Genomic DNA, 14,172 nt, shown 5'->3' with positions numbered 1-14,172 from the left:
GAAATGGAGATTCTGGGGTTTTGTTTTGCCATGTGTGGTGCCCGTGACTCCAGGATTTGTGCCACATTTTAGGCCTAGATCCCAAGTCAATGCCCAGAACTCAATCACACCTTCAGAAATGAAATTTCATAGTCGAACAGAGATACATTTGAAAAAACAATGAGAAGTATTAGATTTGACCCCTACTAGCCACGATAAGAATTTTGTCAAACATGTCACAAACAAGAAAGCTATAGGTATTAACAATATAATTGAGCATAGGGTTCTCATATTTATCATAGAAATGCTAAGAAGCATTGATGCCTCAACATATTAGTTGCAATTTCATCTATTAGGCCATAAATACATTGTTCATTCATTTACAAGTAAAAACATGATGAGAGCCATACATAGTCACCATCATAATGCATGTTCATAACTAGCATGATAACAACAAAAATATCAAGGAAAAAACAACCATACAATCCACATATAAACTAGTATAATACTCATGAAATAACAAGGAGAAGTAACCTCGTATTAATGATGAAAAAGTCCAACCAGCTTTGAGACTTCAACAAACCACCCGACCATAGACATGCCTGAGCAAAATCTCTCTTTAGCCAGTGACCCCCATGCCATATTCCAATCATGAATGTGGGATCTCATGGAACAATCCATCAAAATCTAACTAGGGCTTACAGAGGCCAAACCACATCAAACCATCAAACAATGTTCATAACTAACATGATAACAACAAAAATATGAAGGAAAAAACAACCATATAATCCACATATAAACTAGTATAATACTCATGAAATAACAAGGAGAAGTAACCTCGTATTAATGATGAAAAAGGCCAACCAGCTTTGAGACATCAACAAACCACCTGACCATAGACATGCCTGAGCAAAATCTCTCTTTAGCCAGTGACCCCCATGCCATATTTCAATCATGAATGTGGGATCTAATGGAACAATCCATCAAAATCTAACTAGGGCTTATAGAGGCCAAACCACATCAAACCATCAAACAATGATTCCACCTCATGGTCCAACATCAGAAAACATGATCAGATTGGTCTCTAGCCAAGCTGTCCAGGGCTTCAGAGCATTTTTTCTAACCCAACTTCTAGGATTATAAACTAAACCCATTGTTGTTTCTGAGCTCCGAATCATTTTTCCAACCAAGGCTTTGGGACTAGTAACTCAACCCGCATGTGCTTTCGGGCTACAGAGCGTTCGTCCAACCAAGGCTCTGGGACTAGTAACTCAACCCACCAAGGAGTCCAGAGCATTTTTCCAGTGAAGGCTCTAAGACTAATATCTCAACACAAGCTTTTAGAAGGTTGGAGAGAATTTTTTCAACAAAGACTATAGGACTAGTAACTCAACCCAAGTTGTTACAGGGTTTCCAAAGCATTTTTCCAACCAAGGCTGCACGAACTAATAACTCAGCCCAAACTAAACGAAACATGAGAACAAACCAGGAAAAAAAATAAATGAACCCATAACACCATGGCTATCTCATAAATGGCAAGGCTAGGAAAATCCACTGTTAATCCAAGAAATTGTCCATGCCAATGATAGATCATGACAAATAAACCACATGCATGTGAAAACTAGTGAGGAAAACATATATGTAAGTTAGTACCTATAAGTAAAACTCGCTATAAATATTGATCGCGATTCCCTCTTATGCTTTCCTGCTCTTCCTTTGACTTCTTTCTCCAAGTATGCCACACTCCCCAAGAGTGCTTCAAGAAAACTCTCAGTGTGCAAGAGTGTGAGAGGGAGAGAATAGAGTGCGATCCATAAAACTAAACTGACAAAAAGCCACAGTGAACAAACCTACCCACTGATCCTGAAACACCTTTTTTATAATGAGGTCTCCATTTTCTTCATTTTCCTCCTCACATGCAACCTGCGACCTTTCACCTACATTTTCTCCTAATTTTCATTATTTTCATAAATAAATGTGCCGAAAATACCATTTTGCCTTACCAAATCCTTTTCTGTTTCCTTTGTCAATTTCCTTTAGACATAATAACCAAAATGAACACGCACTAGGATGATTTTCCCACCTTTTAACTTCAACTGTGTGTCCCATGACCACGGTCTTATATTTTTTACATGAATATTCAACTAGGGTTGTTACAATGAGGTAGACCAATCAAAGGCTACCATTTAGTAGCCATTTATTAGCCATCAACTTTATAAGGAAAAAATTCAAATGTCACAAAAACTAGTTGAGTGGCTTACCAACAAGCTGACAATTGATGTTAGAACCTATCATAAGAAAACCTTTTATAAAGATTGGAAAGTTCCATTGTTCCAAAAATAGCACCTATAGGGATCTAAACAATTACCTCCAAGATTGAATCACATCAGCCTAATAACTAAACCATTTATGGAACATTTCAAATATTTCAATTTTATCCATTACCTATATATGGATCCCCACAAGGTTGAACCAATATGTCATAGCTTCATACATGTTTTATGGCTGAAAGGACGATAATTTTGTTAATAAAATATTTTCAAACCCTAAAATCTGATAGGGAACAATAACAAATTGAGACCCAAACCAATGATGTCAATTATGCAAATTCTTATATAACCACTCCAATAACGAATGTGACATGGGTAGATCTTGTGCAAGAAAGGCCAAACATTAGTTCTATTGAGGTTGTACTTTGACTACATAATGTATTAAATGTAGACTTACAACCCTTTCGAGGATGGTAAAGGGAGAAATGAACTTTCATATTCCTTTTGGAGGTCATAGTGACTTTTCTATAGAATATTGAAAGCTTGTTCGAGAATGTTTTGCAAATTATAGTGTGTTTATATTCAAAAATTGTCTTTTTTCTTAAATGGATTTGATTGTGAAAAATATACACTGAGTTTGTAATACAAATGATGATATGTAACAAAGTATGATGAATGTACTTAGAATCTCATTGATAGAAGAAGTCACTTATTTAAGTGAGACCTATAAACATAGCTTGAACACTCAGTGGACTTTGTTAACAAATTATTTTCTACTTCTAATCTTTGCTTTCATGTTGTTATTCATTTTTCCATTCAAGTATGTAGATTTTCATTAACTCATAATGAAAAAATTATGGTATTTATTAATTAATTTCAACACACATCCATCATTTTTTTTTTTTGATTTTGGGCTATATCAAGTGGTATCAGAGTAGGTTTGACAAGGATTGCATGTGTTGAATGCAAGATGGAAAAGGTAATGATGTGTGAGTGACTCTGAGAAATTTATGATATCAACAATTGTATTTGAGAAGAGAATGATAAGTTGAGTAAGTTTCTACAAAAGGAATATGAGAAGTAAGAGCTACAAGAAAGGTTATTACTTCATGGAAAGCCATTCATGGGAATTGTCAAAGAGATGGAAGTATGGCTGCAACAAGAAAAATATGATCTAAAAAAGTTGTACGCTGATGAAATATTAGATAAAGGATCTTCCACACCAAATCCATAATCTGTAGTGAGTTAAATAGTATAAACAAATATTTGATTTTTTGTAAATCACAAGTAGATGCTTCTTTTCATCCCTTTGAGAAACACACTCAAGATGTTGCCTTGATATTTCAAACAAAAATGGGGTCTGAAGGAAAGACCTTGGAATTAATGGTCATGGGATAATGCAACCCATAGAGATTTCATAAATTCCTTGATATGTATGATTGGGGTATGACAAATAAAAAATTAGTGAATGATCCATTGTAGTTAAAGAAAGTGATATTTTGAAACCAAAGCTTCAACCTTTCTAGGAGCCATGTAAGTAAGGAGAATGTAGTTAGCTTCTCCTCGACATACTTATACCAAATACAACCATCCAAGCTTTAATAAGCCTAATTATTCTGAAGTTCCAATTGATTATAAGAAAATTTGCAATGTAAAGCAAAACGTCTCCTATGCGAAGCCATGTACATTTATTGGGTTGAATAACCATAGTGTTTCTAAGTGTCAGAAAGAATGGATTTGTGTAGGATAGTTATGTTAGCCAGGAAGGGGACACAACACAAAGACCCATCATAACATCGAAATAAAGAGAAGAGAATGAAAGGATGGATGTTGAAAAGCCATTTCACTTATTACAATGAGTATGGACACGAAGACATTAATTATTGGAAACTCCATCAAGAGCTTCGTATGAAGAAGAAAAGGAAAATTTTGCATATAGACATGAAGGAAGAGGAAATACTAGTGAAGAAACAAGAACAACTAAAAGAAGATAAACTACTAGCATGTTTTAGTGAAAAGCATATGACAAATATTCATTATATTTATTGTAATCACACATGTTTTAATGATGAACCTTATGAATATGTAATGAATGAGACAAATTGAAAACCATGTATGTATATTTTTGGGGTCCAAAAGTAATTTTTGTGGGGAGGTTTGATCCAAGAGGATATTTGTAGCTTGAAAATTTAAATGTCCCAAAACATGAGAAAAATGGTTCCATTATGAAGAGGTCAATGAAGAATTTCCAAAGAAAATTGAACAAAGTGAAAAAGGACTTTCTATGTGAATGTTATCACAGTCAAAAGTTTGTGGGAAATAGGAATAGAGTCTATAGGGTTGCTACATGGTAGCACTAGGAAGTTCCACATGGCACTACATGATACTGACATGGTAGTAGGATCAATACGTGGACCACTCATAGGTTAACATGTGAAGGTACAAATGTATGATTGTGAATGTGATAAGTGACTAGGCAGATGATGTGGAAGTATGGAGCTAATGCGGCATGTGACAAAAATGGTGCTCACGTGGAACTACATGGTATTATATGTGACATATTTCATGGCTAGTGAGTTACCATGATGTCGCTTGACAAGAAACATGAAATTATAGCACTCAGTTGGCATGTTACTAGATATGAGGTGGAATAATCAAACACCCCCATTTGGCATCCTATGATTGGCCAAGAACCTTCCAAAGAAAAACTCCATATCTTCTGAAAAATAATTCAACTACTTATCAAGAAGCCAAAATTTGGTGTTGCAACCATGGGAACAAAATTATTTATAATATTTTGAAAGTTCTATTGTTTTAGAAATGGTGCTAGTGTGGATCAAACCTAGGACCTCAAGGATTAAGTCACAATGCATTAATCATTATACCATCGGTGGGAAATTAGAAATCAAGTGGCACAAACTTTATTTAATATTTTGATTCTATCCATTCACTATATATGGAGCTTCATGAGGTCGAACCCACAACCTCGACGCTACCATTGCTTTGGTTTAACCAATATGCCACAAATTCATACATCGTTTACGCATAAAATAATAATAGTTTTATTATGAGAATAGTTTCAAACCCAAAAATTCCACGGGAAATCATAAAGCATAGCTTCAAAGAAAAAAGATTTATATGCAATCTTTTACATAACCACTCCAATAACTAGTAAGCCATAGGGAGCTCTTATGCAGGAAAGAATAATATTCAGTTTTTTGGGTTGTATTTTGATTGTGTAATGTATTAAACACAAGCTTCCATCCATTTTGGATGATAGAAAAGGGAGATATGATCTTTAAACTTCCTTTGTAGGACATTACGTTTTAGTTGTAGCAAATTGGAAGCATCTTCGGGCACTTTTGCAGGCTATAGGGTGTTTATAAATAGAAGCTCTGGTCTTCTAAGAAAACTTTCATCGTGATCAATACACCTTGAGTTTCTAATGTAGATGAGGATATGTAACAAAGTACTGTGGATGTAATTAGAATATCATTAATAGAAGTACTCACTTGTTGAAGCGAGACTATGAGACATAGCCTAAACACTAGGTGAACTCTGTTAAAAATTTCTTGTTTTCTTGTCGTATTTCCTTTCATGTTCTTATTAATTTTTGAATTTTAGTATATAAATTATTATTAAGTCACAATAATATTTTTATGGAAATTAATAATTAATTTTAAAACAAAACCATTAGTTTTTATTTTAATTTTTCAGTCCAAATCATGTGGTATTAGAGTAGTTCCAATAGGGATTACAGGTTTTGAATGCAAGATGGAAAATGTAGTGAAGCATGAGCGACTTTAGAAACTTGATTAGATAAACAGATGCAATCAACTACAAAATGTTGAGTTGAGGATGTTTTTATACAAAAATGAAGATGAGAACCAAGAGTTGTAGGAAAGGTTATCGTTTCATGGAAAGTTGTTCGTGGGAGTTATCCAAGAGATGGAAGTGCAGTTACAATGCGTAGAAGATTATTTGTCAAAGTTTAATATTAATCAAGGATTATAGAAACCATCCTCCACCCTCGATATAGAATTGGTAACTAAGGAAAAAAAATATCAGTAATTCTTCAAGTTTTGTTTCATCACAAGTAGGTGCCTCTTGTGGTTTCTTCAAGAAACAAACTCAAGGTGTTAGCTTGATATTGCTAACAAAAATTATCTATTGAGGAAAAACTGTTGGAATTAATGGTCAAGGGATAATAGAACCTCAATGCTCAACCGTAGCTAAAACAAGTGATGCTTTGAAACCAAAGCCTCAACCTTTCCAGGATCCACGTAAGCAAGGTTGAATGAATTCAACTTCTCCTCAACATTGGTAACTTTTTTTACCTCATGTTTTTATAAACAAAGAAAAATGTAAAAATGGTATGATAAGATAATTTTTAAATAAGTTGACATCATTTTATAAATGTCCACTTACGAGTTTTTTTAATTATCTCAATTAAAAATTTTGTTTTCCACCCAGTAAAGGCATTGACTAAAAATTGAGTCAATTTCAATGGAAACTATTTTCTTTGCCAACATCAAAGGTTGAGGATCAATTGTAGGAAGCCCCCACATTCTTAAGGTTTAACAGGGGTGAGGGGTCCACAATTGGCTATTTTGGAAAACCATCTGTGCCTACATGTCAGGGCCATATGCATTGTGCGCCCCCCACCTATATCACTTACCATCATACCCACTGTGCAAACCGCCTACCAACTAGCAATTTCTCCCTTATTTGCCTGCCATGTTTCTACTATATCTCCACTAAATTTATGTCGCTAGTTTCCCGTTAACCCCACTCTCTGATGAACTTTCCATGACCAAATCCATTGCTAACAGCTGAAGGTAATCATTATGTGGCGTATCATTCTCGTTAATGTTTGAGTTACTAGTTAGACATGCCAAACATTAAATTCACTAATGATAATTCAAACGTTCTTTGAGTCCATATCATTCCCTATTTTCTGTATCATTTCTTTCATGCTAGCAGTGTTTATAGAAGCCTTTTGAAGCTAAAAATTTCTGCAATTTCAGAATCACTTATGTTAGGCAGCAAAAAAATTCACCAGGTATTCATAATATCTTTCTCTCCTTTTAATTTAAGATGAGTAATAAGAAGGGAAAGAGTAAGGAATCAATTGAGAACCCATTGATTCCCATAGTCCCAAACTTAGATGAATTTATCCTTGTAGATTTAGATTTTAAAATCACTGAGACCAAATGCGAATTTGATTTACTCGAATTACATAACTAGGCATTCCAGAAATAAGAAGATGTAAGTGATGAATTTGTATTTAGGTGTCAATGTTTCCCTAGTTCATTTTTTCTCAGACACACCATTTTCTTGAATTTATTTTCTAGTGTAAAAACAAATACCTTCCGAGTCAAAATGTTGTAGTAGCTAGAAATGTAGAAATATTGTTTTATCTCACACCAAAATCTATTCTCCAAGCCCTGCAAGTCAATCCTCCAACTTCCCTACACTTGTTTTCAATTGAATCGCTAATGGAAATATATCATAAGCTAACCTTCCAAGAAATAACCAACATCTTTGAAGTAATTTTACTATAAGGAGTTTAATTTCCTCATCATAATCTACGCTATTCTCCCACTATATTTCTTGAAATGACCATAAAATTCATTTATGTGCTTTGTTGTTCGTTAGGTTATCCAAGCGACGAATGGGTTCATGAAGTTCTTTTAGGTTTTTTTGTGTTTTCGTCTCGGAAGAAGTCTTCAATTTTGTGCAATTTTAGTCGATATATTTCAGATCAGATTCATGAAAAATTTCGTAAGTTTAGTGCTAAGAGAACTTTTAAACACCAGGTTGTATTAGTCCATTTTTTCATATACTACCAAGCTGAGAGATTCAAATTTCCACTTCAAAATTTAGATTCACAAGGAAGGAAACAATTTGTCATCCATTGCACTTCTCTGGTTAGAGAGATATCAAAATATTATTCATTTAGTGACTTTCTAGACCAATTTATTTATTTATCACTATATATTCTCAATAGTGATGCAATTCCATGGATATATTTAGAGATTAAGAGGATTCTTCATTTGAGTAAGCAATCAAAAGTGCGAGACTGGTACCTATACCATAAATTCAAAGAGATCATAATCTATGGTTGTGAACTATCACCTTATAAATTACCTGCATTTATTCTAATCATAAAACTTGCCTTGTCGTTTATAAGACAAAGTCTTAATGTAGATGTACATTTTGTATCCAGGAATCAAAAAGCTCAATTCAAACTGAAAGCTCAAGTTGGTCCATTCATAGTAAATACCAGAGCGACAGATAAATAGGTGCAGAAATTGTTAAGTCAAATGAAATTTAAATTAAGTTGGGCTTATGATCCTTTGCGAGTAATTTGATCTCTTAGACATGAGAAAGAGTCTGCTCCTTATACTCACTTATCCAAGCTAGAGATTGAACAATATTCCAACAAGGATGTATGGGAAGAGAATACTTTGCAAGAGCTTTTGGAGAAGGTTTCTAGTTAAAGAGCCTTGGAAACTCCTAGACATAAAGACAAGGATTTAAAAAGACCAAGTGACAACACCTTGCCTAGTTGTTCATGTTCTAAATCAGAAGAATTTAGAGTTTTCAAAGTAAGATAGAAAAATAATATAGAGGAAGAAGCATTAGAGAGAAAAAATACAGAACTATCTACTACAGTAATGGTATCAAGCGAGCTTTTGTTCACTTTACAATAAACTGAAGAAACAATCCTTGATCCATCTACTTCTCCTTCTTCTAGTGGATAAAGTATTTTTTCTAGATTTAGAGAAATGAAGAAGAAGACTAAGTTACCTGAAACTACAACCTCTTCTGAGTTCTGGAAACAGAGTTTTACTACCCATAATAGGTTATTGTCTACATTAGACCATGATAGAGGGCAATTTCAATTGGAATTTCTTGAGCTAAAGGTCCCAATTCCAAAATCTGTAGAGGATTACAAGACTTCTTTGTTCTCTTTTGATACAAAATAGATCCATCCTATAGATCAGATTCATCTACATAAAAAAGATGGTGAAATGATATATTATTCTCTAACAAGTTTGGTCATGGCTACTTCAAAGCTACAAGTTTCTTTAAATAACATTGATTCTCATCTGAAGTTAGAAAAGATGGCATCTTTGTCCAAGGATACAGTGATAAAATCCCTAGAAAATTTTGTTATCAAACTAGGATTGGATCATAATGATGTTAATGTGGAACATGAGATTATTAAAAATAGAAATGTAGAAATTTAATAATTACACATACAATTAAAATTGGCAACAACAGAGCATCCTTAAGCTCAAGAAGTAGGGTAGTTAAAAAAGAAAAAAGAAAATAAGTTGTGTATGATTGTTGAACAAAACATTCAGATATAGAAAATAGAGTTAGACATAGAAAAAAATATGGAGAAGGAACAACAAATTAGTGCACAAACTTCAACAATGTAAATAAGAGCAGCCAACCAGGATTTAATACAACAATTATCTAAAGAAATAGATGACTTGTCATTAAGAAATGTGGAGATTGAATACTTAAAGGAATCACTGTAGAGAGCAGAAGAAAACAAAATAAAGCTAGATAATGTGTACATTTCAGAATTGCCAATTTTTTTTAAGGTTATCAAGTAGATTGAAAAGTTTCAAGATGAATCAAGTACTTCCCAAAATTTGTGAGAAGCCAAGGAACAAATATACATAGGTATTAATTAGGATATTTCATATTTTTGGACCTCTATTCAAATTATATTGAACATGAACAACTAGTGAATAAAGCGAAGGAAACCATTGCGAAAATCAAAGAGGAACTAGATCACAAACTTGGTGAACCAAACAAAATTATTAAATTTTTAAACTCGAAAATCAAAGAAGAATTATAAGGGATAGGAAATGAATATAGAATAAATGCAGTTATTGAGGTGAGAAAAGTGCTAACCAAAAGAAATTTGATGTTGTAGCTAGAAAAAAAGGTGAAAACTTGGATAGTAAAATAAAAAGGTTTCACAAGAAGATTTTTGTTCTTCAACAGAAATGGCTCCTATCATTGAGGGATTCTCATAGTCAACTAATGGAGTAGGAGGAATATGATTAAATGTTACCATTGGAAATAATACTGAGAGGAGGGGGGCGAGGGGGGCGGTGAATCAGTGTTATCAAATCAATAACTTTTTCATTTCCATAATCAGATTCATATATGCTACTTCAGTTAAGGGAACTTGCGTGTACACGCAACTATGTTTAATGAAACTAGCTTATATCCAACAAACTTATGATTCAGCTAATTCATCATATGTTGATCTTTAATCAGTGCATTAGAACTTCATTAACCATATAAACAGTAACTAGGTGTAGTAAAAATGGAACCAGTCATCACGCATAAGAAACACACATGAACACCATGATATAAGGTGGAAACCCAATGCGAGACAAAAACCACCTACTGGCATCTTCCTTTAATATAAGAAAAATCTGTTTACAATCTTGTACTGGCGCAGACTCATACTAGTACGCAAGCCCCCACCTGTAGAAGGCTACAACCTTCTCTCGTTCTCTAGCTACTATTGGAAGGGAGCTACAACCCCCTGGCTCTTGTACTAGCCGATATATTCACTAGTACGTAGGCACCGGCCTATAGAAGCCTACGACCCTCTCTCGTTTTCCAGCTACTACTCGAAGGGAGCTCCAAACCCCAGCCTCTTGTACTAGCCGATATGTTTACCAGTACATAGGTGCGGGCCTATTGAAGGCTCCAACCTTCACTCTTCCTCCAAGGACCATGTTTCATAAATTTTCATACCGGATACTCCTAGAACACAACACCAATATATGAAGGCCACGTTTCATCCAATTTTCATACTGGACCCATCAACAACATTGAAGCTCAAAATCAATCACCACTACAGCAAAACTATTGCATTAACCAATCCATCTTTGAATCACCCACAACTGAATCACTGAAGACCAGTCATCAAAACATAGTTACCAAAACACAGAGCAGAACCTAGAACTTTGTAACAACCACCAGAAACATTTGGAAATTCAGTTATCATATTTCATAATGTATACACTACTTTGATGAATCGAACCAACATGTATACATGCTTTTACCAAAGCGAACCCGCGTATAGATCTGAAAATACTAATTTATAAACTTCACAGCTATTTCACTATTCAGTCATACCTAGATCATAACACTTGCAGAATAAAACATGCGTCAGTATTTAGATCTAGTCTATCCATGATCAACCCACATAATGATAATACATTCCATGCCTTAAGATCCTAATCCATCATTCATCATAATTCACATAGGTGCATCCTTAGTTCAGATCAAGCAAAGCATCACAAACCCATAACCTAATACTGGATCTCACACTTCATCAGATATTCAATACTTGCACACCTGGCCTAATGATCTTCTCCTCCTTTTATAGTTTTAGGCATTTCTCAATACCATGGACCATAACCACTTAGGACTAATACCTTGGACCAAATACCTGGGGTCAATGCCTCAGACTAGATACCTTGGACCAATACCATGGATCAAAATACCAAGAACCAAATACCTCGGAGCAAAACTTAGTTTTCCAAGATATACACGCCTTTCCTTCTGTGAAAGTGCATGTGTATGTTATATGCTCCTTTTGGTCTATTAACGCACGTGTATAAACTCCTTTTGTCAAGATGAACCTACGTATACCTCTCTCTAATCATTAACTCTTTGCTATTGACCTGCTCCACTATGATCTAACATCTAAGTGAGTTTCCATCAAGGACAACACCTGTATCATAATGCCAATAGTTACATGATACGGCAATATATCAAACAACATTTTCTAAAGTAAAAGGAATTCTCAACAGTCAATGTTTTCTACAATACTTAGCAAAAAATTTATTTATTTTACATGAAATTCATCACCTTTTTTTTACCAAGAGAAATTTTGAAAAATTACTGAGGTAGATGAGCCTTATAGGAAGATAAAAAAATTCATGTCAATATTATAACCAGTGGGACAAGTTCCTTGAACTTATCAAGTAAAGATAAAGCGGGTTTGGAGGCAAGATTTGGGCGAAGAACAGGAGAAAAATCAACATAGTCAGATTTAAAGCGAGCAGTTGGAAACAAGATCATTGAATAATGTGAAAATTCCACTAAATCAATTCCAAAATTTCTATTTTGAGTTATATTAATTAGAGTTATCCAAATCATTTTGGATAAAACCTTATTATTTCATGTAAAAAATTATAATAGATTAGATACTTTGAGAAAACTTTATATATACTTTTTAATTAGAGGTACGAAAGGTTGATACTTTTACATAACCAAGAGATGCGATTGTAATTTTGGAAATTTTGGAGATAAACAAAGGCTTATGGCTTCATTTTTTAGCAGCATTTGTGTTCTTATGAGTTTTCCTTATGTAATCATTCTTGTTATTCTTTATATTTTTGAGGTAATATAGAGGTATTGGATAAGGTTATGTCGAGTTTTGATCTCCTTGATATCCCCTACAAAATTATTATCATTAGTGAGATTAGGTAATTGAACAATTTGTTTAAATTAGTACCTCTGCATCATAAAACTATTTCCTTCTATCATCTCTCAAATATATAAGTGTTAGCCATAGAAATCTTCCTATACACTTATGTATTATTTGATAATGCAAATATTCAGGAAGGATATTTAGTTATCAAATATCTTATTTTTCATCTATCGCAACCATTTAAATATTGTATGTTGTTAGTAGTAGAAACAACACTTTGAGAAATATTTGGAATGTCTGGATGATATACATGTGAATGGTTTGAGTCATTGATCATCCATTTAAAATATATCCTCATTTCGATGCTTTGGCATAGTTCCCAAGCCTAGAACTGTCTACAAAGAAGCAACACCTATACCAAAGATAACCATCAAACGTACAATAAGTCAAATTACTCCAGTATTCTTAAAGATTATAAGAACTTTTGCAATGTAAAGTAGAGCTTGTTGTATACGAAACCATGTACAATTTGTAGGTTGAATAACCATAGTGTTTACAAGTATTGGAAATTTATGTTGATGAGGAAGGGGAGACAACAGGAAGACCCATCACCACATCAGAAGGAAAAGAAGTTAAAGAAAGGTTGGATGTCGAAAATTCATTACACATATCACAACAAGGGTGGACATTAGGAAGCTAAATGTTGGAAACTCCATCTAGAGCTTCATCTAAAGAATGAAAACAAGAGTTTGCATATACTCAGAAAGGAAGAGGGAGTACTAGTGAAGTCAGAGGAGAAACGAGAAGAAGAGAAACCATTGGCTTGGTTTGGGAAAAAATGGATGACAAATATTCATCGTATTTTGGTTCCATTAATGTAACCACACCTGTTGTAATGATGCAATCTACAATATCATTTTGTATAACATAACATTTTTCATAAGCCTTATCGATATGTAATTAGTGCGATAAATAAAAAACCATGTATATATGTTTTTGGGGTCCAAATGTCCTTTTCTTGGGGAGGTTTAATCAAGGAGTATCCCTGTAACTTGAAAATTTAAGTGTCCCAAAAAATGATAAAAATAGATCCTTTGTGAGGAGCTCAACAAACGCTTTCTAACCCAACTTGAATGGGTTAAAAAGGACTTCATCGTAGGTGAAATTTATAGGAATCAAGAAAGAAATCTATAGGGCTATCATGTGGTAGCACTAGGAAGAATATTGTGGCACTGTAGGATTCTGACATAGTAGTATGATTGAAAGGTGAAGTAGTCGAAAGTCAACATGTAGCAATACAAATGTACAGATGCTAGCATGGTAGTGTGAAGCTAATGTGGCATGTGAAATGTGGCACATAGAAGGAATTGACATGACACTACGTGGTAGGATAGGTGGCATCATGTGCAGTTGGTGAGCTAGCATGAAATGACATGAGGA

Source organism: Pinus tabuliformis, chromosome 6 (genome assembly GCF_031772625.1).
Source record: "Pinus tabuliformis cultivar Carrire ecotype Pingquan chromosome 6, CPIR1, whole genome shotgun sequence".
In the NCBI taxonomy this organism is placed as follows: Eukaryota; Viridiplantae; Streptophyta; class Pinopsida; order Pinales; family Pinaceae; genus Pinus; species Pinus tabuliformis.
Note: the sequence above shows the minus strand (reverse complement) of the source record.